A 13,305-nucleotide genomic window follows, 5' to 3' on the forward strand; every position below is an offset into this window, starting at 1 on the left:
CAATTCTCCTGCCTCAGCCTCCTGAGTAGCTGGGATTACAGGCACGTGCCACCATGCCCAGCTAATTTTTTGCATTTTTAGTAGAGACGGGGTTTTACCATGTTGACCAGGATGGTCTCGATCTCTTGACCTCGTAATCCACCCGCCTCGGCCTCCCAAAGTGCACTTATTTTTTTTTTTTTAACCAATTTCCTTTTCTAAAAATAAACTCTATTTTTTTTTTTTTTTATAGCACTTTCAGGTTCACAACAAAACGCAGAGGAAGATACAGAGATTTCTCATGTACCTCCTGCCCCGACACATAGATCACCTCCCTCATTATCAACATCCCATACCAGAATGGTACATTTACAATTGATGAACCTACATTTATACGTTATTCCCACCCAGAGTACATAGTATATATATATAATTTCTTTTCTTTATAACCTACCCAGTTTCAGGTATTTTCTTATGAGCAACACTAAACAGACTATGACAGTAAGAGTAATGTTGAGTTTTTTAAGCAACCAATAAACTGTATTTCAAAGCGGCTGTGCCATTTTGCATTCCCACCAGCAATGCATGAGAGCTTGTGTTCCTCCACATCCTTGCCAGCATTTGGTGTTGCCAGTGTTCTGGACTTTGGCCAATCTAATAGGTGTGTAGCGGTATTTCATTGATGTCTTAATGTGCATTTTCCTGATGACATATGATGCACTTTATCATATGCTTATTTGAGTACTGTATATCTTCTTTGGTGAGGTGTCTGTTAAGGTCTTTGACCCATTTTTAAATTAAGCTGTTTGTTTTTTGATTGTTGAGTTTAAAGAGTCTTTGCATATTTTGTGTAATAGTTTTTATTGCATATGTCTTTTGTAGGTATTTTTCTCCCAGGCTGTGGCTTGTCGTTTCATTCTCTTGAGAATGTCTTTTGCTGAGTAGAAATTTTTAGTTTTAATGACACCCAGCTTATCAGTTTGTTCTTTCATAAATCATACCTTTTGCATTATATCAAAAATGCTATTGCCAAAATCAAGATCATCTAGATTTTCTCCTATATAATCTTCTAGGAGTTTATGCTTTTGCATTTACATTTAAGTCTGTGATCCATTTTGATTAATTTTTTTGTGAAGAGTGTAAAATTTGTGCTTAGATTGATTTTTTTATTGTATATGAACATTCAGTTGTTCCGGAACCATTTGTTGGAAAGACTATATTTGCTCCATTATATTGCGTTTGCTCCTTTGTCAAAGATCAGTTGACTTTATTCTGTTCTATTTCTGAGCTCTCTATTCTGTTCCATGGATTTATTTATTTCTACTTTCACCAATGCTATACTGTTTTTATTACTATATTTTTGCTATTGTTTGAATGTATCTCCCTAAATTAATGTGTTGGAAAATTAATCACCAATACAACGTCATTGAGAGGTGGGATCGTTAAGAGGTGATTAGGTCATGAAAGCTCTGTCCTCACAAATGAATTAAAGCCATTATCACAGGATTGGTAAGATATTGAGGAAGTGGGTTCCTGATAAAAGAATGAGTTCAACTCCCTTGTTTTGCACATGTGCATGCACTCTCTTGCTCTGGAACTTCTGCCATCAGATGACACAGTGAGCAAGTCCTTTCAGATGTAAGCTCCTCAACCTTGGACTTACCAGCCTTCAGAATTGTAAGAAATTAATCTTTGTTTTTTCTAAATTACTAAATATCTGGTATTCTGTGATAGCAGCACAAAATAGACTCCTACGTGTACCCTTATAGTAAGACTTAATGTCAGGTAATGTTAGTCCTACAACCTTGCTCTTCTCACTCAATGTTGTATTGGCTGTTCTGGGTTTTTCTGCCTCTTCATATAAACTTTAGAATCATTTTGTCAATATCCACAAATTAACTTGCTAAAATTTTGATTGTGATTACATTAAATCTATAGATCAAATTGGGAATTACTGATATTCTAACAATATTTAGTATTTCTATTTATGAACAAGGAATATTTCTTCATTTATTTATTTATTTGATTTCTTTTACCAACTTTTGTGGTTTTTCTTGTATAGATCTTGTAAATACTTTGTTAGATTTATGACTAAGTATTCGTGTGTGCTAGAGTAAACACTATTATATTTTCAATTTTAAATTCTACTTGTTCATGGCTAGTATATAGGAAAGTAATTTAAAGTAATTGACTTATCTATAATTAACCTTGTATTCTTCAACTTTGCTAAAATCACTGATTAGTTTCAGGAGTTTGTTGATTCTTTGGATTTTGCACATAAATAATTATGTCATCGGCAAACAAAGACAGTTTTCTTTCTTTCTTCTCAATCTATAAACCTTTTATTTTCTTGTCTTATTACATTAGCAAACACTTCCAGTATGAAGTTGAAAAACAGTGATGAGAGGGGACATCTTTGTCTTGTTCTTGATCTTAGTGAGAAAGCTTCATGTTTCTCATCACTAAATATGTAGTTAGCTGTAGCTTTTTTGGTAAATATTGACATCTTTATCAATATCTCAAGGAAGTTCCCTACTATTCCTAGTTTACTGAGAATTTTTATCATGAGTTCATGCTGGATTTTGTTCAATGCTTTTTCTGCATCTATTGATATAGTCATATGCTTTTTTCTCTTTAGCCTTTTGATGTGATTTGTTACATCAATTGATTTGCAAATTGAACCAAGCTTATATACCTGTGTCTTAGTTCATTTTCTGATGCTTATCACTGAATACTTGAAACTGGGTAATTTATGAAGAAAAATAATTTATTTCTTACAGCTATGGAGGCTCAGAACATAAGGTTGAGGGTCTGCTTTTGGTGAAATACCTTCTCGCTGTTGAGAACTCTCTGCAAAGTCCTGAGGCAGTGCAGGGCATCATATGGCAAGAAAGTTGAGCATACTAGCTCTGGTCTCTCTTTCACTTTTTAGAAAGCCCATTAGTCTCACTCCTGTGATAACCCATTAATCCATTAACTCATTAACCCATTTATTCAATGATCTATGAATGGAGTGGTTCATTCATGAGGGCAGAGCCCTCATAACCCAATCATCTTTTAAAGACCCAGCTTTTAATAATGCCTCAATGGGAATTAAATCTTAAATGAGTTTTGGAGGGTACAAATATTCAAATCAAAGCAATCTGGAATAAATTTCACTCAATTATATTGTATAATTATTTTTATACATTGTTGAATTCAATTTGCTTAGTGTCCTGTTAGGGTATTTTGCATCTACATTCATGAGAGATATGAGTCTGTAGTTATTTTTTTTTCTTGTAATATCTTTGCAGGATTTTCGTATTAGGGTAATGCTGGCCTCATACAGTGAGTTAAGAAGTATTCTCTTTGCTTTTATACTCTGAAAGACATTATAGAGAATTAATAATGTCTGTCTTTATATTTTTGATAGACTTCACCAGTGATTTCATCTGGGCCTGGTGCTTTCTGTTTCGAAAGATTATTAGTTATCAATAAAATTTCTTAAGTCGGTATAGGCCTCTTCAGATTGTCTATTTCTTCTTGTGTGAGTTGTGGGAGATGTGTTTTTCACGGAATTGGCCCATTTCATCTAGATTATTAAGTTTGTGGGTGTAGAGTTGTTCATAGCAGTGCTCAGTTACCCTTTTAATATTCATAAGATCTGTAGTGATGTTCCTTCTTTCATCTCTGATATTAATAATTTATGTCTTTTTTCTTTATCTGTTAGCTTGGCTAGAAGCGTGTCAATCTTATTTATGCCTTAAAATAACCAGCTTTTGGTTTTATTACTTTTCTCTATTAATTTTGTTTTCAATTTTATTGGTTTCTGCTCAACTTTTCATTATTTCTCTTCTGCTTACTTTGGATTTAATTTGCTCTTTTATTTTCTAGTTTCTTACAGTGGAAATATAACCAATTTTAGATCTTCTTTTCTAATATATTTATTCAATGCTATAAATTTACCTCTAAGCAATGCTTTGGTGCATCTCACAAATTTTGCGAGGATATTTTCATTTTCATTTATTTAAAAATGTTTAAAAATTTATTTTGAGATTTTTTTCTTTGGACCATGTGTTACTTAGAAGTGTGCTGTCTTATTTCTTATTTTGGCATTTCATGGTTATTTTTCTCTTATTGATTTCTAGTTCAATTACTAGTGGTCTGAGAGCAGGCATTACATAACTTGTATTCTAAATTTATTAAGGTGTGTTTTATGGTCTGGAATATAGCTTATCTTGGTAAATGTTTCATGTGAGCTTGGGAATATGTATTCAGCTATTGTTGAATAGTGTATAGATGGCTATTATATCCAGGTGATTAATGTTGTTGTTGATTTTAACTATGTCCTTACCAATTTTCTGCCTCCTGAATCTATACATCCCAGATAGAGGTGTTTTGAAGTCTCCAATTATAATAGTAGATTCATCTATTTCTTCAAGTAGTTCTCTTGGTTTTGTCTCATATATTTCTACAGTTTCTACACTCTCTTATTAGGTGCATAGGATTGTAAAGTCTTTTTGGAGAATTAACGCTTTTATTATTATGTAACATTCCTGTTTATTCCTGATAACTTTACTTGTTTTGAAGTTGGCTGTAGCTAAAATTAATATAGCTACCTTGGTTTCTTTTGATTACTGATGTAGAGCCATATTTTAACCCCAGGTGACTCAGATAGGAATATGGAGGAAGGACACACAAAAGCATCTCATTGGTTTCTACAGAAAGAAGTGAGTTTGCTGACAATGTTCTGTAAATATTCAGTCTTTAGATATGTCAATAAATTGGCTCCCATTATGTACTTTATATAAGAAAAAATTTAAATACATTATATTCTCAGATACATATTTTCAAAATATTTAAAGAGGCATGAGAATACATGAGAATTATTTAATCATAGTTTCATGAAATGCGTATTAAATCTCAGGTTGTATACATTTTCTTATAAGTTTTGAATGGTTGTGGATTTTTGAACTTTGAAATTTGGGGCAAAACAGTTTTAACTTACCTCATACTGAAAGTGATGAAACTAATTTATCACAACCGGTTTCTTGAAAACATTGGAATTGTTAGTGGGTATTGACAGAATCATTTATTTCTGTATAAGAAATGTGGAATGTAAAGTTTCATTAAATTGTTTTATTTAAGTTCTGCTGCTTGTGTACTTTTTGCATACCCATTTAACATTTCTGTTGTCATACATAACAGATATTGCTTTAATTTTAAAAACAAGAGCAATTTTAGGATAAATTTTAAGCCTCTTGCTTATCTCAGATGAATTGGGACTTTCCTTAAGTTCTCAGTTTTGGTACACTGCACTTGAAATTTTTTAAAATTTTTATCTATTTATTTTTGAGATGGAGTCTTACTCTATCACCCAGGCTGGAGTGCAGTGGCATGATCTTGGCTCACTCCAACCTCCGCCTCCTGGGTTCAAGTGATTCTCATGCCTCAGCCCCTCAAACAGCTGGTACTACAGGCACATGCCACCACAGCTGGCTGATTTTTTGTATATTTAGTAGAGAGGGGATTTCACCATGTTGGCCAGACTGGTCTAGACCTCCTGACCTTAGGTGATCTGCCTGCCTTGGCCTCCCAAAGTGCTGGGATTACAGGAGTGAGCCACCATGCCTGGCTTGCACAAGTTAGCAAGTTTAAAAATATATTTTTAATCTACATTTACTGATAATGATTATGGAATAAGACTGAAGATACTGAAATGTATTACTTTGTTCTCTGTATAGATGTTATTAGAAACATACTGTTTTTACTTTACTGAATCTTTCTCATTGTTCTTTCTTTTCAATACATACTTACTTGGTTGATCATTTCTATAATTCAGATTTCTGATTTAGATAATTGTGCATGAGAAGCATGAGAAGAGAAAACGAAAATGATGCACACATAAAAGCAAGCATTGAAGGGTAGAAAGATAGACTTTACTTTGTTAAAATGTAAAAGAGGGCAATGGAGAAATTTGCTAGATAAATGTCCAAGAATTAAAATCCCAGATGCACAGGGAGCCATTAAAATTTCCTAAGAAAATGAAAGAGAGAACACAAACAGATGGAAAAAACATTCCATGCTCATGGTTAGGAAGAATCAATATCATGAAAATGGCCATACTTCACAAAGTAATTTATAGTTTCAGTGCTATCCTCATCAAGCTACCATTGACTTTCTTCACAGAATTGGAAAATAACAGTTTAAACTTCCTATGAAACCAAAAGAGAGCCACATAGCCAAGACAATCCTATGCAAAACAACAACAACAACAACAAAACTGGAGGCATCATGCTACCTGACTTCAAACAATACTACAAAGCTACAGTAATCAGAACAGCATGATACTGGTACCAAAACAGAGATATAGAACAATGGAACAGAACAGAGGCCTCAGAAAATGAATAACACCAGCACCATTAGAAAAATGGAGCAAGAAAATGAACATGTAATTTACCAAAAGGAGAAAAAAACAGTGTAGCTGAAATATTCACGCTCTTTTTACATGTAGGTATGATGGGCTATATATAACCAGATTCCAGGAGGAATTTGAGCCTTGGGAACTAAAGTATCATTTGTCTCTGTGTTAGTCCATTTTCACACTCCTGATAAAGACATACCTGAGACTGGGCAACTTATAAAAGAAAGAGGTTTAATTGGACTTAGTATAGTTCCATGTGGCTAGGAAGGTCTCACAATCTTGGTGGAAGGCTAAAGGCACTTCTTACATGGTAGCGGCAGGGCAGAATGAGGAAGGCACAAAAGCATAAATCTGTGATAAACCCATCAAATCTCATGAGACTTATCCACTGTCATGATAATAGCACAGAAAAGACTGGCCCCTATGATTCAATTACCTCCCCCTGTGTCCCTCCCACAACATGTGAAAATTCTGGGAAATGCAATTGAAGTTGAGATCTGGGTGGGGACACAGCCAAACCATATCAGTCTCTAAAAGACCATGCCACAAAATTGAGTATAAATCTGAGACTATTTATATGAAAGTTTGACTCCTGAATGCACATTACTCCTGTCTTCATTAGGTCAGAATTAAGTATGATCATGTGTTTGAAACAACTTCTTGTAATCTTTTCATCAAAGGTGAAAATGACATTCCCTAGCCTATCTTAATAACATTCAAACAATGTATTTGTAAATCTGAGTGTAGGTTATGAAAATCTGTTTAGCTTTGCTAGTAGTTCAATCAATAAAAATTAATAGCATCTATCTCACAGAATTATTGAGGGAATTATATAAGTTATTATATGTAAAACATCTAGTGCTTGGCACAGTGTAAACATTACTGTTAGGTATTACTATTAATAAATTTAAATCCTATCTTATTTTCACTCATTGTATTCACAAGGACTGAAAATAATTATTAACACTTAGCATGGTGCCAGATATTATGCATGCTTAATTTTTTTTGTATTAGTCTTCAGATGAGAGCATGCTTAATAAATATTTATTGAGTTATTCTTATAATAATCAATGTTGTTTCTCTTGGTGCAAGAAGCAAACCCAATGTATATAACTACAAGTGAGTTGCTCATAGTTTTAGTCTGGAAGACATTAGCAGTGATACGTTGTTTTCCTGAGAGAAAATGGGAGTTCCACTCAAAGTGATGATAATGGAATTTCTTTCCCCTGCTGCAGTTAGTGATCAGAGCTAAATTTAATTACATATTAAATTACCTATACCAACCATCTCAAAATGATCACATATCCTGGAAAAATTGCTAAGAGGAAATTGCCAATTCAATATAGTTGTCAAGATACAAATGCAACCAAATAATATAAAACTCTCAGAAGTGTTTCTTCTTATATTCCTGGCATAAACATCTCTTTAACACTTATTAGTTAAATGTACATATAATACCTTTTGATTTAACCTAAGGGTTACCACTTCCACAGTTGTTAAATAATGTCCTAGTACGGGCATGTTTCCTTATGTCCTAGAAAACCTCTCAAGTCTCAAGCAAGCTAGAATTTCTGGTCACTCTACAATATTTTTTACTGATTGGGATGCATAATAATGATAATAATCATAAACTACAGAGAATATTGTTTAAACTCTTTCTTTACCATTCCTCCCAAGAGGTACAAAACTGGCCCCACAATTATTGACAGGTCTGATTTGTCTCATATCTTGAAGTGATTCAGCAATTTCTGGGAACACAAATTTAGTTGAGTTTGACAACCCAAACGTGTCCTAGTAGAACAAATCAAAAAATGCACTACTTAAATCTTGAGTTAACTATTCTCAGTACTTGGAAAAAGCTAAGCCCAGAGCAGTTTGTCTAGCAATTCCAAACTAAGTGAAATAGGAGGGTCACTTAAAGTCACTATTAACAGTCCACTCAGAGTAAAGGAACCTTAAGCAATGACAGGCTTCCCAAGATGTCCTGTCAAGAGGCTGTTGTTAAGATCACAAGAAATAAAAAAAATGTATATTTGGTCCAGAATTTTCTCTTCTTGCCAGTAAGTGGAAAACCCACTAATAATATGGAGACACTCTGCCTTTCTAGCCTCTGCTCATAACTTTAGCATGGACCCAAAGTCCTGTGAAAAGGCTCCATTTTCTGAGAACTGTCACTACTTGAAAGTTTCAAAGCAGTGCTAATTTAATACTTTTTGACAAGTACTTCTTCATTAGTGAATATAATTTTGTAAAAAAAATTTAAATCTGACAAAGAAAATTATATGCTTTTGAATGAATAAGAAGTATAAAGAGGTAAAGGAGTAATTACATTAAAATCAGAGGATGTTTTAATTATTAATGAAAATGTTTAATTAAAAATTCATGAAGATAACACAATGATAAACAATGCAATAGGTAGAAAAACATACTCTACATACATGTGGATTTACCTTTAGCCTATTTCATACCACAAGCTAGAAAACACGTAATAATGAATGAGAATTTTAACAATGCAATAAACAAATAGCAAAAGCTTACATTATGAAAAAGATACGACTCTATATTCATGATGTCAAATAGCAATGTGATAGATAATTCTGTGTGTCAATGTGGCTAAACTACAGTGACAAGTTGTTTGGTTGTACTACTATAGATGTTACTGTAAAGATTTTTTTTTAGATGTGATTAAAATTTATAAGTTGACCTGTAAGTAAATCAGATTATCCTTTTTAATGTGAGTGAACCTCATTCAACCAGTTGAAGGCCTTAAGAACAAAGACTGAATTTTCTTAAAAAAGAAATCCTGCTTCCAGACTGCAACTTAAATATTTTGCCTGACTTTCCAACATTTGGACTAGAGACTGCAACAGCAACTCTCACTTAAATTTCCATCCTGACAGCTTGCCCTAAAAATTTCCATTTGTTAGCCCACAGGATCCTGTGAGCCAATTACTAAAAATCTATCTCTGCCTCTCCCCCTCCCACTCCTCCTCTGCCCCTTTCTCTCCTTCTCCCTCTCCCCCTCTTTCTCCCCTTTTTGTTGTGTTGCTCTGGAGAACGCTGACAGATATAAGCAGACTTTAATATGAAACCACTTGGCTTCTTTATAAAATAGCACCAATCGGCCAGGTGCAGTGGCTCATGCCTATAATCCCAGCTCTTGAGGAGGCTGAGGTGGGCAGATTGCTTTGAGCTCAGGAGTTCGAAACCAGCCTGGCCACCATGGCAAAACCCCATCTGTACAAAAAAATGCAAAACTTAGCCAGTTGTGGTGGCACATGCCAGTGGTCCCAGCTACTTGGAAGGCTGAGGTGGGAGAATTGCTTGAGCCTGGTAGCCAGAGCTTGCAGGGAGCCAAAATTACACCGCTGCACTACAGCCTGGGTGACAGAGTGAGACCCTGTCTCAAAAAGAAAAAAAAGTATTAATCACCCAGCTATGTGGAAATTCCTAGGTATTTGACAATATATACAAAACAATGTTTAGTCCTATTAAAAATACATTTTAAAATGATTATATATACATATATACATAGACACATACATACACATATATATCTGGATGGTTAATGTTGTCAACTTCATTGGATTGGAGGATGCAAAGTATTGTTCCTGGGTGTGTCTGTGAAGGTGTTGCTAAAAGAGGTTAACATCTGAGTCAGTGCACTGGGAGAAGTAGACCCACCCTTAATGTGGGTGGGCACCATCCAATCAGCTGCCAGTGTGGCTAGAATAAAGCAGGCAGGAGAATGTTGAATAAGCTGACTTGCTGAGTCTTCCACCCTTGATCTTTCTCCTGTGCTAGATGCTTCTTGCCCTCAAATATCAGATTCCAGGCTCTTCGGCTTTTGGACTCCTGGATTTACACCAGTGGTTTACCAGGGGCTCTCAGGCCTTTGGTTACAGACTGACGGCTGCATTGTAGGGTTTCTGACTTTTGAGGTTTTGGGACTTGGGCTGAGCCACTGCTGGCTTCATTGCTCTTCAACTTTCAGATAGCCTATTGTGGAACTTTACCTTGTGATCGTGTAAGTCAATCCTCCTTAATAAACCCCTTTCATATATGCATGTATCCTAGCAGTTCTGTCCCTTTAGAGAACACTACCTAATACAGATTTTGGTACCAGGAGTGGTTCTAGAGGAACAGAATTTTAAAGCTGGATTTCTTTAGTTGGTTTCTGGGTTTCTGGAGTTGGCTGCTTAATCTTAGACCCCAAAATGCTAAGGACTCTACTTCTAGTACTATGGAGAACACTGATAGTTCTTGGCATGAACTATTTAGAGAATTATGCAAAATAAATTCATTTGATACTCCTGATTCAATGCTCTTAAGAAACAAGGAGTTTAGTGATTCTACACATAATACCTTTGACTGTATGTGGAGAATCAAGGAATATAATAAAGTTGGTTGGTTGCTTCTAAATTTTCTGGACAAAGTGATGAAAGAAAATAATGAACTTAGAAGCTCAACTGAGCCTCAGATATTCCAAGATTGCCCTGAGAGTCTTGTCTCTTGAGGACAAAGGGCTGAAATTGTGGAAAATCAGATACAAGCTCTTACGTGAGTGACTGACCTGCAATGAAAGGTACACACTCAACCTCACCAGGTGTCTACTGTTAAAGTAAGGACATTGGTTGGAAAAGAATGGGACCCTGCAACTTGGAATGGGAATGTGTGGGAAGACCTTGATGGGGGATGAGCCTGGAGGGACTGAGCCCCTAAATTCTGATGAGCCTTTTTTTTTTTTTTGCCAGAGGAAATAGTCTTTCTATTCTTGATGGCGGCAATATCCCCTCTCCCACCCATAATGCCATCAGCCTTTCCACCTTTCAGGAGATTAACCCTGCACTGCCTGAGGCAGTTGCCAGGCAAGACAATGCTGATTCTCTTTAGGACACATCCCCAGCATGCCTGTTTGCTTCTACACCTATAATTAGACTCAGGTCCCAGAGGTGGGCTTCAGAGTGTGACCCGTGAGAAGGTGCACTACATTCCAAAAGAACTGCTAGAGTTTTCTAATTTATATAAACAGAAATATGGAGAATTGGTATGGGAATGGATGCTAAGGGTGTGGGATAATGGAAGAAACATAAAGTTTGGTCAGGCTGAATTTATTGATATGGGCCCACTAAACAGGGATTCTTCATTTAATGTTGCAGCTTGGGGAGTTAAAAAAAGGTTCTAATAGTTTATTTGCTTGGTTAGCTGAAACATGGATTAGAAATTGGCCCACTATGAGTTAGCTGGAAATGCCTGATCTCCCTTGGTTTAATGTAGAGAAAGGGATCCAAAGGCTTAGGGAGATTGAAATGCTAGAATTCATCACTTTAGATATCCCTGAAGGACACCTGTGAAGGGAAATCTCCTCAGTGGGCAGAACTTCAAGCAGTGCACCTGGCTGTACAATGCTTTGCTTGGAAGGAGAAATGGCCTGATGTGTGATAACATACTTGTTCGTGGGCTGCAGCCAATGGTTTGGCTGGATGGTTAGAGGCTTGGAAGAAGCATGATTGGAAAATTGAGGACAAAGAAATTTAGAGAAGAGGTATGCGTTTGGACCTTTCTGATTGGTCAAAAACTGTGAAGATATTTGTATTTCATGTGAATGCTCATCAAAGGGTGACCTCAGCAGAGGAGGATTTTAATAATAAGTGAATAGTATGACTCATTCTGTGAACACCTCTCAGCCTTCTTCCCCATCCACCTGTCATCATCCAATGGGCTCATGAACAAAGTGGCCATGTTGGCAGGGATGGAGGTTATGCGTGGGCTCAGCAACATGGACCTCCAGTCACCAAGGCTGACCTGGCTACAGCCACTGCTGAATGCCTAATGTGCCAGCAGCAGAGACCAACACTGAGCCCTTGATATGGCACCATTCCTCAGGATGATCAGACAGCAATTTGGTGGCAGATTGATTACACTGGACTTCTTCCATCATGTAAAGGAAAGTGATTTATCCTTATTGGAATAGACACTTACTCTAGATATGGGTTTGCCTATCCTGCATGCAAAATGCTTCTGCCAAAACTACCATCTATGGACTCGCAGGTGGTCTCATCCACCATAATGGTATTTCACATGATGCTGCCTCTGACCAAGGTGCTCACTTTATGACTAAAGAAGTCCAACAGTGGGCTCATGCTCATGGATTTCACTGGTTTTACCATATTCCCCATCATCCTGAAGGAGCTAGATTGATACATCGGTGGGATTGCCTTTTGAAATCACAATGACAACACCAACTAGGTGACAATACTTTACAGGGCTGGGGCAAAGTTCTTCAGAAGCTGTACATGCTCTGAATCAGCATCCAATATATGGCACAGTTTCTCCCATAGCCAGGATTCATGGGTCCAGGAATCAAATGGTGGAAGTGGAAGTGACACCACTCATCATCACCCCTAGTGATCCACTAACAAAATTTTTTGCTTCCTGTTCCATGACATTATGTTCACCTGGTCTACAGGTCTTAGTTCCAGAGGGAGGAATGCTACCACCAGGAGACACAAGAATTATTCTACTAAACTGGAAATTAGGATTGCCACCTGGTCACTTTGGGCTCCTCCTACCTCTAAGTCTACAGGCTAAGAAGAGTTACAATGTTGGTTGGGGTGATTGACTTAAACTATCAAGATGAAATCAGACAGGGTGTGGTGGCTCACATCTATAATTTTAGCACTTTGGGAGGCTGAGAGGGGTGGATCACCTGAGGTCAGGAGTTCAAGAGAAGCCTAGCCAACATGGTGAAATCCCATGCCTACTAAAAATACAGAAATTAGCTAGGTGCAGTGGTGGGAGCCTGTAATCCCAGCTACCCAGGAGGCTGAGGCAGGAGAATCACTTGAACCTGGGAGGTTGCAGTAAGCCGAGATTGCACCGCTGCACTCCAGCCTGGGTGACAGAGACTCCATCTCAAAAAA

This window comes from Cebus imitator, unplaced genomic scaffold (assembly GCF_001604975.1).
Source record: "Cebus imitator isolate Cc_AM_T3 unplaced genomic scaffold, Cebus_imitator-1.0 Scaffold67, whole genome shotgun sequence".
Lineage (NCBI taxonomy): Eukaryota > Metazoa > Chordata > Mammalia > Primates > Cebidae > Cebus > Cebus imitator.